The sequence below is a fragment of the Nesoenas mayeri genome (genome assembly GCF_963082525.1).
Source record: "Nesoenas mayeri genome assembly, chromosome: 6".
NCBI lineage: Eukaryota > Metazoa > Chordata > Aves > Columbiformes > Columbidae > Nesoenas > Nesoenas mayeri.
Window position 1 is genome coordinate 44,326,656 of NC_137545.1, and position 25,485 is coordinate 44,352,140.

General features: G+C 47.0%; 1 protein-coding gene across 2 annotated transcripts in view; it reads right to left on the reverse strand.

The window, feature by feature from the left end:
* BAZ2B (bromodomain adjacent to zinc finger domain 2B) overlaps window positions 1–19,545 on the reverse strand; it is a 108,502-nt gene extending 88,957 nt beyond the window's left edge. For both annotated transcript variants that reach the window (XM_080346329.1, XM_080346323.1), the window contains exon 1: window positions 19,277–19,545. The gene's annotated coding sequence lies outside the window, so the exon portion shown is untranslated. The remainder of the gene's footprint in view (window positions 1–19,276) is intronic.
* Window positions 19,546–25,485: the final 5,940 nt, after the last annotated feature.

Genomic DNA, 25,485 nt, shown 5'->3' on the forward strand with positions numbered 1-25,485 from the left:
CCCCAGCTTCACCTGTCGCATAGTCCCCGGACAGCACCATCGCATCGCCTGCTGTATTCCACACACAGACTGTTCAGCGCTGTCCTGGAGACCCACAGCCTGCTGCTCTTACACAGGAGCAGCACATACTCAAGCCAGTTCCTCAGCTTTGTACAGGGAGGAGCCTTTAACAAATACCTAGTAATATAAATAGCAGCAATACATAAGAAAAATGTATCAGGATATGAAGTAGCTGTGATAATAAAATAATAAAATATATTATTCAAATATTGCATCTTCATTCTCATTTAATACTGTTTAGTAAAATATTTTGAATTAAAAATCTTGTAGTAAACTTTATTCATTTACATCACTCCACTACAGTGAGAGCGCTGCTCTTACTCGTAACAGTGAGAGTTAGAAGACAACGGGTCATACAGTATGTTTCCTTGTTACGTGTACAGTGAAGGCAGCATACTTTTCAAATCCAACACAAGATGTAAAAATGGCCTTTGTTATTGTAGAGAGATTTTTAAGTATTTCTTTAGTTTCTGAAGTTTACTGTCTTTCCAAAAAAAGGCACCCAAGTCAGTAAGCTAACTTCAGCACAGCACAGAACAGGGGGAAACACCCGTGTTCCGAGTTTGTAAAATCACGGTACCTTTACACATTAATTGATGTCTTTGTACTTGCAGAAATGGAGAATGAGTATTAAAAGGTGGAACTACAACCATAAAAAAACAAAACTAGTGAACGTACTTTATCGAATTAAAACAATTATTTTAACTTGGGGAACAATAAAAGGCTTCGAATTGGTCAAAGTGCAAATAATCATATCACAGGCACTATAAAAGCCTGCATCACAGAAAAACAACAGCACTAATGGACATCTTGGGTTGTTTATGCCACACGACAGGCGTACCTCGACGACTGACACGTCACTTGTACAGGTGTACAACACGGAGCCTGAAAACAAAACCACAGCAGGCTGCCGGGGGAGGGCTGCTCCAGCGGCCCCTGAACGCAGAACCCGCTGCAGAGCTCGCTGCTCTGAAGCCGAAAGGCAGAGCAGACCAGCACCAGCACAGCTCTGCACCCAGGAGGGACCCCGGCCACAGGCGCAGCGCAGGCGCCGGGACAGCTCGCTCGCGCACGGCGGGAGCGCGGACACGCACCGGCTGCACTGCCGGCCGAGGAAGGCATGTTCCTCCCCTCACAGAGAAGATAAATTCCACTTCAATTTATGCCAATAGTGTCATTTATACTACAGCTCCGTAATGCTTGGTTAAGGAAAAAAAGCAGGTAACAATGATTTACATCTAGTTGGACTCAGTAATTATTTTATTATAAGCTTAGTAACAAGTTCTTCAGTTCTATCTCTGACAGATTACTGCACATATTTACATTGCTAAGTTCTCTCTTACCCAAAACCTAAGGTGAAAGAGAGAAGAGTTGATTTTTCTTTTATTAATATTAAAATTAGCTCCTTTGTTTTTCCCTGAAAAATGAGGATTATCTCCTTTCAACTTCCTCCAAGCCTAAACAAAATACACAACTTCCTCGTCTGTAGCTCCATTCCATTAACATACAACATTTGTATTATTCTGAGGAAACGCACCAAGAAGAACGGACGCTTAACCTATAACGCTCAGGCTTCACTGTACTCAGTTTACCACAAAGTTACTAAGACCTTCGTTGTGCCGACCTTCCCTCACAACATGAAATAGCAGCAGGATTATAAAAAAGCCATTTCTGTGCTTTCCACATTTGTCCCTTTCCTTAAGGCACACTTCCATGAAGTCCTTCTCTTCCAGGACATTGTGCATTGACTGTCAAAACAGTATAAACTACGAAACAACAAAAAGCTAACTTTTCAAAGTTCACATTGGGTAGACCGTATTTTAATCCTCATGCATCTTATTCCAATGAAACTTAAAGACCTCTGAATTTTAGAATACATTACTTTGAGACCATAGCAATATTCTACCCTTCTGGTCAGAACTTAAGACCCTGCATGTGCTCCTAGCATCGCTCGGACACAAAATCAGTTTAAACAATTCACCAAAACATCCTAAAATATAGAACATCAGGATCACCCTAACATCCTACAATATAGAACACAGGATCACAGAGTGGTCGAGATTGAGCGGGAGGTCACCTCACCAAACTCCCTTGCTCAAGCAGGGTCACCCAGCGCCAGTTGCCCAGGACTGTCCCCAGATGACTCTGGAGTATCTCAGGGGTGAAGGTATCACGGCCTCTCAGGGCAGCCTGTGTCCGTGCTCAGTCACCCTCACGGTGAAAACGCGTCTCCTGATGTTCAGGGCGAACCTCGGGTGTCTGAGTCTGTGCCGCGGCCCTCGTCCCATCCCTGTCCCCTCTGAGCAGAGCCGGCCCTGTGCTCTGGGCAGCTCCCTCCAGGTGTTCATCTCACTGACCAGCCCTGAGCCCCCCAGCCTGACCGGCACAGCCCTTGAGCAGCCCTGAGCCCCCCAGCCCTTGAGCAGCCCTGAGCCCCAGCCCTTGACCAGCCCTGAGCCCCCAGCCCTTGACCAGCCCTGAGCCTCCAGCCCTTGAGCAGCCCTGAGCCCCCCAGCCCTTGACCAGCCCTGCGCCCCCAGCCCTTGGCCAGCCCTGAGCCCCCAGCCCTTGGCCAGCCCTGCGCCCCCAGCCCTTGACCAGCCCTGCGCCCCCAGCCCTTGACCAGCCCTGCGCCCCCAGCCCTTGGCCAGCCCTGAGCCCCCAGCCCTTGGCCAGCCCTGAGCCCCCAGCCCTTGGCCAGCCCTGCGCCCCCAGCCCTTGACCAGCCCTGAGCCCCCAGCCCTTGGCCAGCCCTGAGCCCCCAGCCCTTGGCCAGCCCTGAGCCCCCAGCCCTTGGCCAGCCCTGAGCCCCCAGCCCCCAGTACTTAAAAGGGAAAGAGCCACAAAGGAACCTCCTGTGTAATTAGGAGTAACCAGAAACATTATGGAAGCAGATCAGCTTTATCAGAAATTTCCCATTCCATTTCATAAACAGCATTTGAGTTCCATTTCTAAACAGAGTGTAAACACAAGTTAATCTGCAGCTCCAAGGCTAATGAGGCTCTAGATCCATGACAATAACTATTTCAGGATTCTCAAAACTCTGTATTTTGTAGAACCGGTATTCAAACGCATGTTTCATTTTTTAACTAATGCCATCCTATGTGTAACACGCAGCTTTTTAATTGGGATGGTACCTCACATCATAAGGACCCACAATGTGAATAGTGTATGTGCACCAAGGCCTTCCCAAAGTCCAGGTAAACAACACGCACAGCCCTTCCCTCACCCAACAGGTCACCTTGTCACAGAAGATCGGGCTGGGCAAGCGGGACCTGCGCTCTGTCAACCCGTGCTGGCCGGGCTGGGTCGCCTGGGGGTGCCGTAGGTGCCTCGTGGCGGCTCCGGGGAGGGTCTGCCCCACGGGCTGCCCCGGCAGCAGCCTCACACCCATGGGCCTGCGACTCCTCCTTCGCCCTTCCTGTACGGGGCACATTTGCCAGCCCCGGGACAGCCCCGGCCAGCCCGGCCCGCCGAGACCAGCCTGGAAGGGGCCGAGCTCCCTGCTCCGCCGGCCGGCCTCCCTCCGCACCCTGGAGCGCACAGGGCCAGGCTGCTCCTGCGCCTCCGCCGCCTCCTAAAGCCTTTGCTGCAGCGGAGCATAATGTATTCCAGCTCTTTAGAACCAACTACCCAACTATCACATACAATCTTTCACATTCCTGGCACTGCTATTCCTCTGTTTCTTGCAAAGAAAGTTAAATGCAGTATATCCACATGCAGAACAGCCAGCCTAATACTTAAGCCTGTTTATGACAACTAATACACTCAGGCTTCTGTGTTTAAGAAAAATGTTGTTTGCTATTAGGAGCAATGTCATAGCAATTATAACTCTCAGATGATGTTATTTTAAAAGCTGCATTTCAGCAATTTCCACCAAAATGCGGTTATTAGTACTGTGTTTCCCACCGAAAGCGCGCACAGGTTGCCTGTCGCGCTCAAACGAACAAACCAGCCGACAGGTTCCTGCGAGTTTCTGGTGAGTCCCGCGCTCCTGCTCTCCCGGGACCCCGCGGGGACGGGCCCGGAGCCGCGTGCCCACGGCAGCGCGGGGCCAGACCCCAGCGCCGGGAGCGCCGCGGGACGCCGGCGCTGCCCGCTCCCTCTCCCCGCTGCAGCCCAGCCAGCGCCAGGCCAGCCGCAGCTGCCTGCGATGCTGTCTGAAGTCTTCGGGACAGGACATTTTTCATTTCCATTTAAATTAACGCTAACAATATACCTCGAGTTGACACCTACCACAGTTTCTCTTTGGGGTGCTTTTTAGATGTTAATTCACAAGACTTTGGTACTTTTCATGTAACAGTTTTGTTGTTTACTACACTGCTACCACATTTTTTTCCCAATGAAAAGAACTTTTATTGACTAAGTAACTAACCTATTTATACACTTTATACATTTTTACTAGTAGTTTCACACTATTTCCATTCCTCAAAGTTCCGTTCAATGTTGAACACCTTTTCAGAGAGTTCTTAAAAACATATTTAAGATAGACCCAACACGAAGTTTTATCTAAAAACTTTCTTGTACATAAAAAAACAACCCCCCAGTTTTTTCCGGAAGTTCTACCATCACGCTGCGAGGACTTGCCCAGACCCCTTCGTGTAGAAACGTCACGCCAGCACCGCCGCTATTGCTTCACGTGGCTTGGGACTTTCACACTTGTCAGGGAAACTCGAACTCCGAAATTAGAAAAGAACTGGATTTTCTTGTTATTTTTCTCATGTATGCTTTAGTTTGTATCTCTAATATGCCAATTGCTACATCTTAGCTATAATATGCATCATGCACACTAAAACTGTTGTGTTTTGTAATTCTGTCATCCAACTATTGAAATGTTCATATATGCTAATATACAAACACCTACACACTACCCAAAGCTTAACTAAATCTTCTAAAACTAACAAAGGATCAGGTCCAGTCAAAGAACAGTCACACAGAACAACAGCTACTCAAATGCATCAAACAGTTCATAGTTTCAAGAGTTCTCTTAAGCTAAGAAAAAACATACAATAGAACTATGTAGTTGGTGCTCTAGGAATTAGTAGAACTAGTACCGGATTAACAGTTGAGGCCTGTAAGGATTTGCTCATGGCCCAAACTATCAACACCAAAGGAACTGGTTTAATGGCACGTCCCTGGTTTTTAGAATGCTTTATTTGACTAAAATACATGTTATTTTGCCTGTCAGACACCTGTGCAGTTTCGTCTGAATGAAATTTACTTGCATCTACCAAACTTTTGTGAAATCAGTGACTGAAAGGCAGTTATGGACACATGCACTATTGTCAAAATTGTTCATTTTCAGGATTTAATGGAAACTTACACAAATTAAGACAGAACATACTTGCGTATCAGATCCCAAAACCGTTTGTCAAATCCAAGACTGAAGCAGCTCTTCAGCTCTGTCTTCTGCTGACACGTTACCCTGACTGCTCACGGCCTGCTCCTCAAACTCATAGAAGAAAACTCCGTTCTCATGTGCTTTCTCCCAAGTCACAAAAAGGTGAAGCAAAACGTGCCACAGTAATTTAAGTATTTGCTTTATTATCCCCTCTAAAACATCTGTTCCCGTGAAAAGACAAGGAGAAACTAAGTCAGGCAGTTCTGGCACTGGCTGCTGGTTCTCGGGTTCTGCTTCTGTTCCCTCAGCAACTGATGTGGGACAACGAATCCTACAAAAAGGGTAAACCACAGCTGGGGGTGGGAGCGACCTCTGTGCTCCAAACTGCTCCTGAACATAAATGACATCATTAGGGGCCCTGTGCTGAAGCCAAAAAGCAGTCTGCGAAAACAGCCACACCAGTATGATCTGAAGCATCAAACTCTGCATTTCTAAAAGGATCCGCACAACAAAGAGCTCTACATCATCCAGCAAAACGGCCTATATAAGAACACACACACACACTGCCGTACACGTAGCTGTCATTTATTCGCTCATGCATATCTGGCACCAAAATAAATGAGCTTGTCCCAGGCTTATTTCAGAAGAGAAATAGCCTCTGGTTCCTCTCTCCTTGTGTTGGCTGCACCCCATCAAACCCCAGGCACTCTGGGCAAGTCCTGCCCAGCCACAGTTACTCTCGGGCACTGTCTCCAGGGGAAGCAACGAGGCTGCTGATGGGACAAAACTTTAATCACGTCTCCGAAGTAAAATATGGCAAACTAGACGGGTTCCTTTGGCCTGCGCACTGGTCCTTCGCTCTGCCATTCCCTGGCCAGTTTTTCCTTCCGAACGCTTTCCTCTTTCAGTCCTGGAGCTTCTGGTCTGTTTTTCCCTCTGCTGAAACCTGACAGTCAGTTACAGCCTACAGCCTGTGACGATCTTATTTTTGCCCCCATTTTTCCAGCTTAAGCTAGGATTACATAAACCAATATACATTGACCATAAGCAACACTGCAACAGCTAGTTCAAGGCTATTTCCCAAATACAGAAAACATCCGCAACAGGACTAAGGGCTAGGTACAGAAGGGACTCCCTTCAACCCTCCCCTTCCAGTTTTGACAATATTTGAGATCCAGACCATTTCAGAAATGTATGAGCCTCATCAGCTATAGTGTCAGGAGAATTTATTCAAGAAGCAGAATGAAAATATCCTTTTCCCCAAACTAAGTTTCTAGAGCTGTAGAGAATGTAAAGAAACTTAAACAGCAGGGGTGGAACAACGACTGAGTTTACAGTTATCACAGGTGATATACCTGAAGACTAAATATACACACGGGGACAGAGAAGGAAAGGATATGGGAAAAATCTGTAAGGCTGAAGTTACAGTACATAGAATTATTCTCCATTACACTATGTTAATGGAAGAACGCACGTTAACAAGCTGTGCAAAAGGAGCACAGTGCGGAACCAAGGATGAACGGCAGGATAATCAACCGTGCTGAACAACCACAACCTAAAGAGGATTACTTTTCAATACCCACACAAGAACATGACAAAACCTCTATATTCTTGTATATCTTACAAGAACTTGTGTATTATTTGCATGTTTATTATTCCATCTATACAAATTATCAGACACAAAACATCAAATATTAACAAAACCAAAACTAACTAATTCAGAATAAGGTCCATCTACACAAGTAATAAACATTCTGAGAAAGAATAAACGTACATACCCTTCTCTCAGCAATCGCACGTATGAAGGTGTAACAAACCCAGTGCTGATTTCAATCGCCATGTTCAGCAGCCATAATAAGCACATCTTCCAGTAACATATCTCGTCATTCTAAGTGTGTTGCAATCTTCCTCTCCACAGTATCCAAGGACTATTCCACAATTTAACCCAGCACTAAGTGAAAAGCACTACTTACTGGTTTATGTTAACAAACTACTGGGTTCTTTTAGTTCCAATATTACACGTCAGTCATAGCTGAAATGCCAAAAAAATTGTTCTCTATTTACTCTACTATTCCAAGCATGACTTTGTAGCATCTGGTCACAGCCCAAGGTGAAGACTTCAGTATACTCTAATGTCACATCGAAAGTGTTCCAAAGCTGATGATTCTTTCAGGTTTATTTGTTTTTTATTCCACTTGACAGTGGTGCCCTGAATTAATAACACAGCATCCTGCATGCTTCTGTTTTGTCCTTTTTTCCCTCTCCCGGTACTGTGTCAGACTTGCTCTGTGACGGCTGCTGCTGCAGCTCCGGCACTTCTACCCGATGGCAGGTAATTAACTCAGAACCCATCACTGTACGTTTGTTTATTCCTGTTCTTCTCCCTGCTCCCCTCTTCTCCACGTGCCTTTCTTCAAATTCATCAGGGCTTAATCTTGTGCAGCCACTTAAGTTTCCTGAGACATTCGGTTTGATCTTTTATAAACACGGTGGGGTTTCCATCGTGGTAAAACTCTTTCTTGTTAACAGATAAACTCAGCCTGTTCCCTACAAGGTCCTTGGAAATCACATCGTATCAAGAAAAATATCCTGCATTGTAACCAACCCATTAAAAATCTGACAGCATTCACGGTAAAAGGGTCTTAACTTTTAATCTGCATGTCCCTACTGCTTGAGAAACTGTAAGTCAGAATTCCAGTAAACCAAAATATATGAAGCATTTGGTGAATTTGTGCCGAAAGTGAAATTGTCTTACAAAATTAGGTATATACATGAAGAAATCTGATGCCCCTCTGTCTAATTCATGCAACATTTTAGAGTCAGTTTTGCATTTTTCTGTCCATAAACACTAAAATGGATGTTCAATAATCCAGTAATATCTTAATTTTTATTAAGATACTGCCATGGGACAGGTTACAGCCAACGGACTGAGGCTGCAGACCAAACCACCACTGACTGCAGAAGAGAACTTCCTTTTGAGAAACCGAAGGCCCGCTATGCCCCTTTTTCAGGGAAACAGTTTAGGTTTGAACAGTTTTACCTGAAAAACGGGCCCGCCCTGCCCCTGTGAGCGTCTGCCCGCGGCTAGCGAGGCGGGCAGGCACTCAACCACCGCGACCAGCCCGCGGGCCCGCGCTTGCCGCTGCGCTCCAGGCCGGCGGCCCCGCCAGCCCCGCCAGCCCCGCCAGCCCCGCGCAGCCCCGCGCAGCCCCGCGCAGCCCCGTCAGCCCCGCGCAGCCCCGCCAGCCCCGCCAGCCCCGCCAGCCCCGCGCAGCCCCGCGCAGCCCCGCCAGCCCCGCGCAGCCCCGCCAGCCCCGCCAGCCCCGCCAGCCCCGCGCAGCCCCGCGCAGCCCCGCGCAGCCCCGCCAGCCCCGCCAGCCCCGCGCAGCCCCGCGCAGCCCCGCCAGCCCCGCCAGCCCCGCGCAGCCCCGCGCAGCCCCGCCGGCCCCGCGCAGCCCCGCACAGCCCCGTCGGCCCCGCTGGCCCCGCCGGCCCCGCCGGCCCCGCCGGCCCCGCGCAACCCCGCGCAACCCCGCGCAGTCCCGCCAGCCCCGCGCAGCCCCGCCAGCCCCGCACAGCCCTGCCAGCCCCGCGCAGCCCCGCCAGCCCCGCCAGCCCCGCCAGCCCCGTGCAGCCCCGCCGGCCCCGCCAGCCCTGCCAGCCCCGCCAGCCCCGCGCAGCCCCGCCAGCCCCGCAGTCTGAAGTTATTATTATAAAGAGAGATTTGAGACTTGGCACTCAAACAGCTCTTTAAAATTTAAACTAACTTCTAACTAACTAACTAACTAACTTTTGCAGATTATTTATTGATTCATGAACCACTAAAATTAAACATGGAAACAGACACTTGTAAGGGGCTGCTGAACTAAAGAATAAGATTCTGCATATAAACAGAACATAATACAATGGATACAAAGATTCGCACACATCACCTAACCATCCTAGCACCCCAATTATCTATTATCGCCTGCGCTGCTGGAAGCAACAGGGACAACAACCTGCGAGGAACAAACCCTTCCCTCAGTCCAGGTCTCACAAAACTAACAGAACGCAGGCCAGTTCTGCTGAGCTCAATGCAGGAGGCAAAAGGGGAACTCAGCTTTACCAAGAGTGTTAGAGACCCCACTTTCCTGCATTTCAAACGTCTCCTGCAACATGTAACGCAGATCATTCCCTAAGATGATTGCTCGTGTATTGATTTTAAGCACTTCACAAGATACCAAAACTACAATTGTATAAATTAAGCACTTAGAGGCAAAGAAATTTTAAAAGTGATTGCCCCCCCTACACCCCTGGTTTACTACAAAGCCTTTGCACTATGAACAGATCCCTCAAAATACATCATTAATTTCCATGACAGCAAAAACACTGTAGGCTACATTTAAAGGCCACTCTGTATAAACCACTTGTATAAACACAATAAACTTTGCAATATGCTGTATGTCCGTAACTGTTAACACGGAAAATTTACTGGTATCTGCAAGAGTGCAAAGATGATAAATTTACCTCAGTGATAATCAAAACCAGCTTGACATACAAAGAAATGTGTCTCAAAGAACAGGAGAATATTCCAACCTGCTCTGTTTCTTTATCACACACAAATAAAAGGAAATTACCTGCATAATCTGTTCCTTCTACTTCCTAACGTCAGGAGAAAAAAGGGCATTTTGTAACAGTTTGCACTCACTAGTGCACCTATCACTACGGGTGCCCCCAGACAGGAGCGGGCTCCGCTCCTTCCCGCGTGCCCGAGCGCCGAGCGCCCTGCCGCAGCCGCGGAGCCCGCTGCGCAACCAGCCCGCGGGCCGGGCTCGGCTACCGCCCGCTCCAAAGCGCGTCTGGTTCAGTGAAGACCATTTGCTATACATTTAAGCCTTAGCGGGAGAAAACAGGGCTTGAAAAGCACTTCTAGAAAAGAAAAAAGATATGACAGCTGCAGAAAAACATAGTGCTAATATCATAGTTAAATGCCAAAACATAGCGGACTTGTCATTTTAGGAATATATTCTTTCCTTACGTCTTTTTTCCTTTCCTAAAATTTGCTAATTTGCTTCTCCAAACACTCTTAAATGAAATAAGCAGCAAGTAAACTATACAAACCCTTTAATATTATTTTTATTTGGTAACTCCTGGCAAGTTTGAAAAACAAACCAACAACCGATCCAAGCCCCCCTGACCACAGCCGCCCGGCGGAAGGCCCCCAGCACGCCGCCCAGACTGCAGGCAGGGACGGCCCGTCTGGCGTTCAAACACCCACCCACGCCGCTTCAGCTCCCCCCTCCAAACCTTTCCCCAGTATATTCAAGGTATGACAAGATCCAAGGGCTTTCTCTACTAAATTGCCAGGAAGAGAAAGAGAGCAATGTATTACTGTGGGGTTTTTTCCCAATAATCTACACCCTTTTGTTGTCTTTTATCGGGACTTTGGGACAGCAGCTTTTGCACATGGTCCATTTGACACCACTGCTGTTCTCCGACTATTCCCATTCAGTATCTCAAGCGGAGGGAAGACGGGGTGGGGGCAGGAAAAACATGCATTTACTTCTTTGGAGTTCCACTTAAGGTAACTTCTCCGAAAGAGCCAAAACAGGACTCAGGATTGTTTCTACTATTAGGCTTGGTGAGCAGAGCGCGGAGCAGCAGCGCAGCGGATGCTGCAGCACGGCCGAGCGCGGGCTGGCGCCCGCAGAGCCCCGCAGTCTCAGCTCCCGTCTCTGGATCCAGCACTTCCAACAGCATGGAAAAGCAGCAGGGAGGTCGGGATGGGGAACCGCGAGGATAAAGAATGATCAGAGCTGCAATGGAAAAAACACCGGTTTGCATTTCTTACTGTTTAGCCTCTTTTAAACTGCCGTAACTACTTAGAGAAGACCACAGCTGTAGGGAGTGATAATACCTTTTACTAAATCAACTGATACAGCTTGAAAAACTCGACCCTCACTCATGCATGTATGCCTGATATTCTTAACTCACTAACACAGTAAGGAACCTTCTTAACAGCTCCATGTTCCTGGATCCATTCATATGGCGTAAAAATCAACGGACACCTTTCCTTAGCAATACTTTCTATTTACGTGCCAGATTATGAGGTAGTAACTTATACTGGCTCAAAAGATGTGTGAGAGTGGGAACTCTGGTATCGTTCTCCTTTCAGAAGCTCTGGTCGCTAGGGCAAGCAAAGACATTGAAAAGTTGTCAAACTAAGTGTATAAACTAGTGGAAATGCTTTGCTTTATTTCTAAGCTGGAAAGGCAAAACTGAAAAAGAGAGGGGGAGAAGGAGAATCAACTTTACTAGCACAGCGTAGAAATATTGCTTAGTAATACATATAAGTCTGGTTTTTTCTAATTATAATGGCAGACAAGCTTACCCATGTAGGAGTAGAGTCATTTCTAATACCTCCATCCTTTTCCCCATGTGATACTGAGCAAGACTGTGCTCACTGCTATCTTACCACACCACCATTTTGTGTAACATAAGCACATTTTATACTTCTGGGTTTTCCTCCAAAAGCACTGGGCATACGATGCACCAACACCACAAATCTCAGCAACTACAGTTTTAGCAAGGTAACCTTGGGTAAATCATAGAACCGTAGAATCTAAAACAGATTTCTTATTCAGAATAACAAAAGCTACCAAAGGACTACAAAGGTTAGCTGATGTTACTCTTTCAGGCTGTTGTACATAACAAAATCTTGTATTTAAGATCTATGTCACTGCTCACCCTTTCACTTTGTTCCTTCGAAGCTCACAGTTTATTATTTTATTCAGCATTTAGTTAAAATTAAATATTTAATACTGAGGCTGTTCCATGATGCAAGCACAGCTAAAATGAAAGGCCTCTGCGGCTGCGGTGACCAGATTTCAAATGCAGGTAGATCAATAAAGAAGCTCAAGCGCAGCCCCCATGTGTGAGTGGAATGGTTGATAACCGCTTGCAAACGACTACATGCTCCTGTTCCCAGCTGTTCTTAAATTATGAATATGCAACCAACTCATGTTAAAGCCAAATTCCAGCACTATTTCTACAGGGAAATCCCAGTAGTTTTTCCTTGTTCTACATGTTAGTTCTGTTAAGGATACAAATAGCAGTAAGCTTCAGAACAAACAGGACCAAACTATCAGCTTTTCATGCACTAAGTCCATTATCACAGCAGGGGTTGTCAATCTCCAGATCCTTCCTGCAGCAGCTCAGGTGATACAACAATGATCCGCCAGCCACAAAAACAAAACGCACGTTAGAAACGGAGATTTCCAGCACACAGGAAAGGGCCGCTCGGCTTCAGCCAGCCAGGCCGCCAGCCTGCGGGAGAGCTCGCGCCGAGCCTCAGGCACTTAACAACATCCATCAAAACCAAAGACAGGACATTGAATTATACAGTATTAACCTCCAGGCTTTGCATACAAAGACCTCAGATTTATTTATGTCCTAGTACATTAAGAGCTTCAGTACACTGTTCTTTACACCACACTGGCTGCCAACGTGATGAACCTTCCTACCCTCAGCAGGAGGACAGTGTCTGATTAATGAGGGCATGCTTGTGGGAAAGTGTAACAACAGAAAATGGGGCAAAATCCACACAATTACGTCCCTGCGCACCCCACAGACCGCTGCAATATGTTTGTCAAACTGGTTTTCTTTTGTACAAGAAGAGACTGAGGGCTGAGAAGGGGGTTGTGGGGTTATCTTGCTGATTGTACTTGGATACCACACACCGCTGTTCTAAAATAAGTATCTGATAAAATGTAATGCATTGTTTATTAAAGAATCTTTCTGTGTTAGAAAAACATGAATTCATTAAAACAAACCAATTAATAAATAGGGTCACAATCCAAAAACCTTAGCTATGTATCCAAAATGAAGGAAAAATACTCCCTAGAGGATTTCAAAGTTTTAGCTTGTCATTCCACAGCCCCATGACCGAGATCCGAGCTCAAGGACAGCTGGGCAGAGCATTTTGTGCCTTTGTATCACCATATTTAATGAATATCCTAAAGAAAATCTAGCTTATACTCCCTGCAATCTGCAAGAAAACACAAGTAGGGTTCTCCATTATCCAAAAATTACAATTCTTCATTATCCCTCCCAAAAATTCCAGAGCAGTTTTGTGTGAGGCTCCAAAAAGAAGACATTATCAGATGGTCACTGCATTATTTCTAGACCGACCATCTTTTCCAAGGTTTTATACTGCAAACATTACCCGAGATGAAATGTGTGTACTCAGCAGCCCCACTGATTCAATGGGACCATTACTAATGTAAACTGTCCAGGAGGTGGACCAGTTTTTCAGATGGTGCCTTACTCTTCTAGTAGTTTGAATTTTCAGGTTTTGTGTGATTCCTCCCTCAGGGACTAGAAAAATCCCTGCAATCTCTTTTCTTGAACTACCAAGGCTTAACTCATTCAGCTCTTGACAATGCCTGACCCACATCACATGAAAAGAGCCCGATGTCCTTTGCACACAGAGAACAAGACACCGAGGGGCCCTGGAGGGTGTGAGCAGGGAGCCGATGGCAGAGGGTCCGGGCAACGGGACACGAATCGCCCTTCCGAGAGAGGGACGGGGACCCCGATGAGCCCGGCACAGCTTCTAGTAAGACCCAACTTTCAGACACCATGTCTGAGAGATCATCTGTCGCTAGGTAAGGTTTAAAAACATGTACTTCCTTTCATATTTTCCCCATTGATCTGAAAAACATTCACATAAAAAGAGAATGTCGTCAAATGTTTAAATTAATTCTGTTAAAGTACACCGAGAAACCCCTGCATCCTCCGTTCCTCGCTGTCACATTACAGAACTGAACCGCGCAGCCCCTCGCTCTCAGGGTGCCTTTCACCAGGTGGCCTCATCCAACGCGAACACCGCAATAAAATAAAACACCATCTCTATTCCTTCCCCCAAAAAAGAAACAAAAATCTAAATGCTACTGTAAAAATTACTGAGTTTTTCTGGTTTATTTCCATTTAGATCTCAAAGGAACTTCTGGATAAAACTTTCAAAAGTCCACTGATCTTTTTTCTCTTTAAGGAATAGCTCAGCACCACAGCAGCATGTAACTGTAAATTTAAGGGCAATAAAGAGATAAACACAGCTGGTATGTGAAACTGTGTTAATTGGATTAAATGTTCTACATTTTTTTAAACTTAAAATTTTATTATTAAGAAACAAAGTAACAGAAATTACTGCATCTTGCTTGGCCCTTTTGCAGACCCTGGATGCAAACACGGTCTCAGTTTCCCTAAGGACTCTGTGCCCTCAGCTCAGCACTGGGGTGGCACGGGTGCACAGCACCACCCTCGGCCATGGGCAGGCAGCCGGCCCTCCCGCCCCAGCCGCCCGCTCTCGGTGGGCTGGGAAGACTAAACCCTTCGTCCAGAGTCCTCCCCTGTGCCACAGTGAAACTGATACATTCTCACCCTCATAAGAAGGAAGGCTAAGAAACAGAAATTTAAAAAAATCAAAGTGAATGTATTTTCCTTACCCAAATCTTCCAGTGACTCCTTGTTGATTTGTTTGTTGCTTCTTTCTTGCCCCCTTTTTTTTAATAAATAGCCAGAAATTGGGGAGTGGGGTGGAGTGGGATCTATTCTCTCTATTCTTACTAACACAGCCTCCTTATTTCTGTTCCTCACTAGTAAAGAGCGCGCAGGGAAGAACTCCAAGCTCTGCCACTCGCTTAAAACAAAGATACACTTTCATTCTACCATTACACAGAAAGAATACAATAAAACTAGTTTTAAAGTTAAAATGTAGCAGCATAACCAAAATTTTTAAAAGCATAAACGCCAGTCACAAGGCAGACATCTCATCTCCTCCTGTGACGCAGCAGGGAAGTTCATGGGTACCTGAAGTCGGAATTCTGCACAGTGTTATGCTCCCCACTGACCGCCAATTTCTTTGCAATATGTTGACTGACACATACGCACTACCTGTTCGGGATGTTGTGAACTCGCAAACAACCACAAAAACAATTGCCATCCTCGACACCTGTGTCAGTGTTTCTTCTGATGGCAATTTACCACACCAAACTAGTTAATAATGTGGTATGACATAATTTACTGAATGTACTGTAGTGAAACAAAGTCACCTCAAAAGCTGAAGCACACTTGGAAGGAAATTGGTAGACTTTGCAAATCTTTGTTGGGTCACATTAGCTACACGACAAAAACACAAAGTACCACTATTCTGCAATCTTCTATTAGAACAAAGTTATAAAGTCGGCTGTTAAAACAAACCAACCAACTGCTATTCGGCTTTATTTAAAGACACCTGTACTAGGGACTGGGGAGTGGCAATCGCATGAGCAGCTTGCAGCGTCAATGCCCTTACTGGGGCGGGGGTGCAGCAAATCGCATTTTTGGTAGTGTTAAATCTGCCTCCAAACAGCTAAAATCTCCTCATCCCGCAGCCACCCCTAGAAGAACATTATGAAACTAAAAGCAGCCAAGTACTAATGCCCGGTTTCCCTGATTTAGGAGATGAGACAGAGAGCGCAAACTTCCCTTTCTTTGCAACGGTGATACTCTCCGCCTTGTGCACGCCGAGGAGCAGCAACAAAGCCCGGAACAGCTGCCGCTGGAGCGGGCAGCGCCGCCCCGGCAGCCCTGCCCGCCCTGCCCGCCCCGGCAGCCCTGCCCGCCCTGCCTGCCCCGGCAGCCCTGCCCGCCCCGGCAGCCCTGCCCGCCCTGCCCGCCGAGCCGCGCTGCAGCGCGCCGGGAGCGTTGCACAACATCTGCGCCTTACGCTGCAGCTCCACAACCAACACGCAAACAAAGAAAACGGGGAAGAGGGCAACAGCACCCAAACAGAAAGACTTCCATTACTTTCTTATTTGCATTTGCAGTGTTTCCCGAAAAAGACAATTCAGTCTCCAAGCACTCCTTATCATAAGGTCAGTGTGAAGACTAAACAAATATACTGCAATGCTCAAACAGGGCTTATTCCCTCCATAATATAAAAATGCTAATTTATCTGCTGAAAGTACAAAGCATCTTATTCCATGTTCACAATAACTAACTATTTCCCACCAAAAGGTACAAAGCATGCATTTAGTTATCTTTCCCCTAACACTATTCAAATAATTTTGCAATGTTATTGACAACCTACAATAATCTACAAGAACAGATCTTAAAAAACAATTACTTTTTGTTGGAACACCGACTTGTAAGGAACTTAACACAGTGGTATTTAGTTAAAAAAATAAATAGGATGAGAAATACCAGTACCAAAATGCCAATACACATTAGTCATAAAACATTATTTTGTGCCACTCAGAACAGACTTCGGGTCAGTAATGCAAAGGGAACACTTCCTGATCTTCCGAATGAATATTTTTTACTCTCCAGAGACTTCTATTTCTTAAGAACTCCATTACAACCTGATATTAATACTCCATTGCATGCAAAGAATTGGTGCCATCTATGATTAAACAAACGTCCCCTGCATGAAATTAACATAAAATTTCAAATGAATCCCTTAAAAACTCCTAATGCTTCCTCTATACACACTACAAAAGTTACCTTGGCTATCGTTTTCTTTATATTACGTAGTTTATTGATTTTGCAGCATTGTGACAAACACACGTACGTAGTTTATCACAGGTATGAGATGTCACGTATACTATCATTTTCTGAAACTACTTATCCTGTGTTGTTCACCATTTATACTGTCAAATCTTCCAGACCTTTGTTGCACGTATAATTCAGAACCATATGTTGTACATGCTTTCAGCTACTTAAACATTTCCATCTACCAAATATCCATGTAGCTGGCAAAGACTCAATTCAACCCCTCTTTATGGTGTATTAAAAAAACCACACACCACACACACACAGTCCTCGAGGTAAGCATCTGACATTTGTTCCAACGGTACCTTAAGGACACTTTGTTTTTCTATCCAAGTCAATATTGAATGATGTACCCAGTCTTGATGTACTAACAGCTACTCCTATGACTTGCTACATTTCTACATTAACTGCTGTCCCAACCCTGAAGACAAAGAAAATGCCAATTAAATACAGGCAGTTCCACGTCCATGTGACTGTAATATGCAAGTAAGACAAGTACAGGAAAAAGAACGGAAGACCAGAACTCCGCTCACACTAGTTACTCCTCATCCAGTACCCCGTGTGTCACCATGTGACCAGAAAAACTTCTGTGAGATTTCAAAAGAGAAATATTAGTGCAATTGAGAAGCAAATTAACAGAACAGTGTCTTCTACTGGTTCCCTTTTCACAACAGCCGACACGGAGCTCGTAGCCACAGGTACAGGGATTTGGGGCTTGGGGGTTGTTTTGGGTGGGGTTTTTTGTTCGTTTTTAATGAGTTTAGCACAGTGACTGTGTTTTGCCACCCATATAATACAGTATTTGGAACACAACCCAAACTACACGCAACACCTCTTAACAACATAGTTTAATAAATTTGTTCCTCCCAAGTATGCCCCCAAAATCTGTCATCTACAAATGGAATAACTGTGTATTTCCATGTTCCTCATCCCAAGCAGAAACTGTTTATTCCTCAGGGAAGAGAGTGTATTAAGTGTTTCATATAAACTTCATGACAGATTGTGACCTGCTGTAAACAAAAATAATGCAAATCTCCAGAGGATTTGTTATTTAACATAAGAACTTCAGAATGTTGGACTTTTTTTTTTTTAAGTAAAGTGAGCATTAAGTATTAAAAAGCCAAAAAAAAAAAAAAAAAGCGCCGGGGAGAGAGGAGAGTCACTCCAGAGAAGAGTTATTTCTCTCCCTGTTACAAAACCAGACACTGGATAAAGCAGCATATTCTACACGTCCCCTGCAGTCTCAAGCAGGAGCCCTTCTCCTCCGGGTTTGCCACAGCTCGATGAGGAATGCCGGGGAAAGCACACTCTGGGAAAATTCCCCTTAAACTTTACATGACGTCACCATCCGTCCCTGTAACATTTCCCAAACTTCGAGTCTCATCCAAAAGGGCTTTCGGGATTTCCACCCGCTCCCTCACTCCACTCACGGACAGACTTGGGAATAAAAATTTGCCCAAGATGGCGAAAGGCTCGTTGTTTAGAGGGCAGAAAAATGGAGGATATTGTAATATACACAAAGGGACAAATTTCAACAACTCGGCCAAGGGCTGCAGCTGCTTGTTCCTGTGCACAAGGAAGCGACACGCACAAAAGATAAAGGCGAGGGGCCCGCAGGACCCGGCTGCTGCCGGCCCGCGCCGCCTGCGCGCCCCGCGGAGCGAGCGGCCCTAAGCGCCCGCGCACACAGGAGCGCGCAGGCCGGGCGGCCCGGCGCGGGGGGGACGCGCTCCCGCCCGCTCCCCGCGGCCCTGCCCAGCGGCCGCTCCGCGCGGCGCCGCCGAACGGCCCCCGCCGCTCCGCGCCCGCGCACCGGCCCGGCCTGACAGCTGCAGCCCGCGGGCCGCGCCGGCCGGGGAGAGCGGAGCGCGGGCGAGGGGCAGAGAGCCGGCCGGAGCGCCCCGCCACACAAAAGAGCCGCCGCGGAGCCCGCGGGCCACGGCCGGCAGCGACGGGCCGGCGCCGCCCGGCCCCGCGGCGGGCTCCTGCCGCGAGTGAAGTTTAAAATCGCTCGGGACCCCGCCATCCCGCCAGGAGACACCGGCCGGGCCGCCCGGGACTCGCCTCCCCGCGGCCTCCGCGCCTCCCGGCCGCAGCCGTGCCCGGCAAGGGCCCCGGCGGGACCCGGCACCGGCGCCCGGGGCCGCGGCCGGCCCTGCACAACAAAGGCGGCGGCAGCGGCAGCGGCGGCCGAGCGGGCGGGCGGGCTCCCGGGCCCGGCGCGGCAGCCGCGGTACCGCTCCGGCAGCCCATCCCGAGGAACAACTCCGCCCGCCCCCCGCGGGCGGCCGCGCCGGCACTCACCTGGCCGCGGGGCCGCGGGGCTCCAGGCCGCGGGCGCGGAGCGGCCCTGCCCGGCGCTCTCCGGCGCCCAACGCAGCCGGGGGGCGAGCGCGCGCGGGTGCGTGTGCGCGCGGCGGGCGCTCCGCTCCGTGCCCCGGCCCCTCCGCGCGGCTCGTGCTGCTGCGCCCGCCGCCAGTGACGTCAGCAGCCCGGCCCCGCGCCGCGCCGGGAGAGAGAGCGGAGTGCCGGCGCGCGGCGGGCGGGCCCGGGAGCCTCTGGGCGCCCGGACTGACCCACGGCGGCGCGCGCGTCCCGGCGCCCCGCGTGCGGCCGCCGTTCCGCGGTGTTCGCCGTTCCGCGGTGTTCGCCGTTCCGCGGTGTTCGCCGTGCCGCGGTGTTCGCCGTGCCGCGGTGACCGGCGTTCCGCGGTGACCGGCGTTCCGCGGTGGCCGCCGTTCCGCGGTGTTCGCGGTTCCGCGGTGTTCGCCGTTCCGCGGTGTTCGCCGTGCCGCGGTGTTCGCCGTGCCGCGGTGTTCGCCGTGCCGCGGTGGCCGCCGTTCCGCGGTGTTCGCGGTTCCGCAGTGTTCGCCGTGCCGCGGTGACCGGCGTTCCGCGGTGTTCGCCGTGCCGCGGTGTTCGCCGTTCCGCGGGAGGAGCGCGGCTGGCCGCCCGGAGTGCGTGAACTGGCTCTTACGCTCCGTCCTAGTGATTAAGTTCTGGGAAAAAAAATAGCAACAAAGAATCTGTAACACAACAAATTGCCATCTACCGAAGAAAGGGGAAAAAAGGCGACCCATTTCCGAAAGAGGAGACATTGTAAAGAAACCAGCAAATCAGAAATTCACACGGGAAGCAACATCCAACTTTTATCTTCTAGAACTAGATAATCAAAGTAGAACAGGCAACAGGGTGGGGGAATTAAGTTGAACACTGAAGTATGAAAATTCACCAGGTATTGACACAAGAGTCTAAAATAAATACAGGACATCTTTTAAGTACCAGTGTTCCTGCCCTTCCCTATACAGGTTGTTTGTGCAGAAAGAAAAGCTGTGCTTTCCTACCCACGTACGGGACCCTCCTCTTCCCTTTCTGGGCACAGCCAGGCCCGGGCAGGTTAAAGGTCACTGGAGGAGCCCAGGACTGCGCCCCAGAAACCCTCACACCATGAAGTTATACCGCAGCGCAGCCGAGAAAACGTAAGTGATTTCAGAAGGAGCTGCTAAAAATCATCCTTGCAGAATTCAAAAATGTGTATGGCTTGTTAACCTTCTTCAATGCTACATACCAGCATTTTTTAAACATTATTTCTAAATAAAGCTGATCTCAGCATAAAGAAATATGTATACGTAGAAAGATGCCATTGTTTTCTGTTTCCTCTTCAGCCACTGGCTGCGATTTTAATTGTGCTGGAGGATCTTCATTAGTATTAACACATGGGGAGATTTCACAAAGCTGCTTCATTAGGAAAAAAAAAAGCCTGGCAGCCCAGCTCCTTTCGCATGCAATGAGAATGTCAGCCTTACCTCGGTCATTTGTAACATAATAAGTGCAAGCACAATGATTGCAATGCAGGAACACTGGGGGAAGGGCAAACTGCTGCCTGATGGGGCAGGAGGAAAGAAAGCTGCTCATTACACAGTAAAATGTATGCTAAAAATTAGTGAAGATGATGTCTCACGAGACTCACGCTAAATACATTAATGTGCTGGTATGTTTTTAATTATTATTTTTGTACCAATTTATTTCGTTCCCAGCATTCACATCCAGCAGCAAAGGTTTACTAGCATTTATTGATTTTTTTGTCTGCCACATTCCCGGAATCCAGATTTTAATCATTTCACTACACCACATTGAGTAATTTCATTAAAAACTGGAACCTTCCATCCCCAGAAAGGCATTTAATTCCAATGACACACAATTCCTTTCAGCGGCAAACTGTCTCAACAGCAAAAGCTGGCCTAAGGTTCAAATGCATAATTTAGTCCTGAGTTCTCCATGCTCTGCATTCCTTTGAAGCTATAATTTGACTAGCTACCTAATAATTGTAATAAGGACAATGATTTCCTTATAATATGTTATTAACCCATATTTAATTAACTCGGAGGCCAAGCTCTGTACATGTTTGATTGGGTCAGTACCTCTCTAACCTCAAAATTTACTAATAATGGTCTCAGAAAAAGAGTGTAGGATAAGAATGAGTACGGGTACAATAAACAGCTGGTTTGCTCAGAATGTTATGCATCAAAAGCTCATGCATTTTCCAAGACACAATATAGTCACTCAGGAGATAACAGGACTTTATAAGGGGAAACAATGCGTGTAGATAACACACTATGAAACCTACTGGCTGTTATATACATATTTAATATCACTGCTTGTAATATTTAAAACACATTCTAGTATCTATGATTATTGCGGCTCCTCTAAATATCCATTCTAAATCTATTTTCTGCTGTTAATAAGCCAAAGCATAGTATGTTGTGAAAAGTGAAGAGGCGTGCATGTCTGGACAATGTTATGTAATCTTTGTTTTCTATAATGCTCAGCAGGACAGAATTTAATCGACTTGAGTACAGAACCACAGGCCCCAACACGTCCTTCTCCTCCTCACAAAGTTCAGCCAACTATCCAGATTCAAACCACTGGGACGTATTTGACATCAAAATACAAACCATATCTTTCTCATTGTGCTGAATAGTAATTTGGCCTTCAGTCAACAATTTAAAATGTTTTTAGGTCACTACATAGTATTTTATAGTCTGCACCAAAATATGTTTAAAAGTTTATTATTTTTCCTTCGGTCACAAACAAATCAGTTTTACTAGCACAAAACTTACAAGGTTTAAAAAATGTATTAATAATTCCTTTGTTTTAATATGGTTTTTCAACAGGAGCGGTTGTTAGTGGACACCACTGATGCCCTTAAAGTGATTAACTATTACATCAGAAGGGTTCCTGGCTTTCAAATTTGGCTGTTCTCCCCCAGGCAATACTAGAGCTGTAATTCTCGATTTAAAAAAATGCAGATTCCAACTGCAGCATGTATTCTACAAAAATAGGATTATCGTTTCTTTTGTTTTCTTTGTATGGTGGATTAATTCCAAATGTAGTTAGCCTTTGCATTCTTTTCAGGCTTCTGGAGTAAGTGCCATAAAAATACATATATATATATATATATATATACATACCATGACAGAGTATTGTTTTGTAGTTCCCTTTGTCTTTTCTGCTATGCTTTTGGACCCTATCATTAATATTTCTTTAACTAGTTGCACTCACTGACAGAAAAACTTAATTGCTGAATTGGACGAAAATAGAAATAAAATCAAGTAAGCTCCACACTTACGGGCACGTAACCCTACATGTCTGAACCCTCACACCGGTGCCACCGGTGCCACCAGTGATGCGCCTCACACCAACAACCGGAAGGCCAAGCCCAGGATTTGCCCGGGACGGAGCGGGTGAAGGTCACGGTGGGGTCTCCCAAAGGCAGATGCGGTTCCGAGGTTCCTCCGGAGGGTCCCCCGCAGCCTCCGCAGCCACCAGCCCGGTTCTCAGCCTGCGCCTGGAGCCGTCCGGCTGCTCGTGCGCGAGCCTGAAGCCACACACAGGGCCGGACCCGGGCTTGCAGCGCGCTCTGTTCCAGGCAGACTTGCTTATCCACCTAAACACACAGAAAGTCCTTTAAAGCGTTTTAAAAGGCCATGCGGTATTCACTGGAGGCTTGAAACCTTACTATATACTTCTCTTAAGAGATGTCCCGGAGTAGTGTTTGCAAGGCAGGTATTTTATTATTTTAAAATATATTAAGACAGATTGGACACACAGTAAGGACCAGTAGAAAGCTACCATCCAAGAAAAAAAATAACAAAGCTTCTGCAAGGTTAGTAGAACTAGTCACTCTTCTAATGAAGGGTAGAAACAGTTAGCATTTAATGCATGCCATTAATTTTTTTTAAAAAGGTCATTTTTAATAAAAAACGGAATACATAACTCAATTCTTATGTGTAATCTACGTTTTAGAAAATTACATTCAAAAGCAATAACAGTGTAAACCAGTCAAAGGCATAGCTTTTTTGCGGAGTTTGCTCTGTGTTTAGGAGGTTCATTCTCATCACAGGTGCCTGTTGACCCTGCAGAGGGGACACTGGCACTCACAGCCGTTCATACCAGCTGACGTGTCTCAGTACTCCTGGCTTTACACTCCTACTCCGCTGGTTTTATTACGTCATCCCAGAGTGGCCAAAGGAGGATCTACGTCCCACTGCAAGAGGTTAGAAGCACAAAAGGCCAGGGCATCTTTAAAAGCACAAACAAGTTTATGTACAATATAAACCGAAAGTAATAGCTTTGCAACAGGATCGATGTGTTCGCCACTAAGTTGGTTCCATTAAGAAATGCTGTTTAATTGCTGAAAAATCAGTATGTAGGTAGCTTTTCTTCTGCAGCTTTGCAAAGGTGCTGAAGCAAATGAATCCCCAGAAGAACAGCCGTTAACTGTTTGCAGAAAACACAAATTTGAAGTCAAATGACTGGAACAAGGGACAAATAAGAACTTCCAAAGGATGGGAAAGAATCTAGATAAAGACTGCAGTTTCACATGGATTATCAAAGTCTGAAAGTCTTCCCTGAGGAGCTTCTGCACCAGCGTGTGTGACAGACAGCTTCCCAAAGACACTCGCTGGAACGTGCGCTGCGCTTATCACGCACCCCTCTGGGAGAGACAACACTAGCTGCGAGTTATTTCAGCTCCCTTGCAGTCCTGAGCTGCCAAAGGGCTCTTCACTCTTCTGAAAAGACAGCGAACTCGCATTTGTCCTGCCGGCCCCTTTCAGCGGCCTCGTCCGCCAGCCAGCCCGGGGCTCCTCCAGCTCCCCCGGGGCTCCGCCAGCCGGCCCGGGGCTCCTCCAGCCGGCCCGGGGCTCCGCCAGCCGGCCCGGGGCTCCGCCAGCCCGGCCCGGGGCTCCGCCAGCCCGGCCCGGGCTCCGCCAGCCCCCCCGGGGCTCCGCCAGCCGCCCCCGGGCTCCGCCAGCCCCCCCGGGGCTCCGCCAGCCCCTTCCATGTCTCCTCCCACCTGGAAGCCCCAGGTGTCAATAAACGTAGTATTTTTGTTAGCCAGTTGAATCCCTAACAATGTGAAAGATCAGTTCATTCTAAACAATTAAATTATTAAGCCTTCAAAGGTAGGCAGATAAAACATTATTCTTCACTCTGTTCCCTCTATCCTGCTCCTCTCATTCCGTTCTATGGTTAAAATCCACAGCTCTGAATGTTTGACCCTCAGTACTCGGGGGCTTTCAGTTGCAGCTTATTGGGGCCAGGTACCCAGGGTGTCATTTTGACCTTCCAAATGAATGAAAACTAAGCTAATTTTAAATTTTTCAGTCAGGTGATAAAATACTTCTACCTTAGGAAAGAATTAGGCGACTTGTTTCTGATTGACTGGAGAAACACCAGCCTCGCCAACAGGAGCGTCAGCAATTACGGCACTAAAAATCCTTCGCTACCATGAGACCTCACCTTGTTCCATCAACATCTTTGTAAAATAAAGTGACCAAAAGAGATACATAAAAAACAAAATATCAGGATTTTTTGGTATCCTTTTTTTACAAGTCCTTTATAAGAAATAAGACAGGGAAATACTAACTTGCAAATCCCGCTCATTGTTATCTTCTTCCAAGAAAATCAGATGCTTTTTGCTGTGTAGGCATATTTAGCGTTTCCCCTTCCCTGTGAAACCCTCTGAAACACCTTATAAAATAGCTTGGTTAATTTTCTTTATGTCGATGAAGTTCTCCTATTTCTGCATCAAAACAAAAACTGAGTTTTCTCTGATCAAAGGATGCAGTGGGTTGGGTGTTGTGGCTTTTTTAACTCCTGTTGCTTCTTTAACCACAAGGATTCAAAAATCCAGCCTCAATATTTTTGATGTGGATCTGTAGCAATTACATCCACAAGTGAAAGAAGCTTTTTCAGGGCAAGCACAAGAGCTGTTGCACAGCAGACAAGACTGCACAATAGTTTAGGACAGGAAGTGATGGCATCTCTTATTAGCAGGAAATAACCTTATATAATTAGCCAACTTGGAATCTGGCCAAGTCACGAGGCCTGAGAACTCTTGCAAAAAGTTCAGCACACTCTTCGTTAATTGTCCATGAACTTAATTTGAAAGCACGGCGCATTACTGCTGCGTATGTAACACAGTACATACCAAAAGAAGCTATGACAAA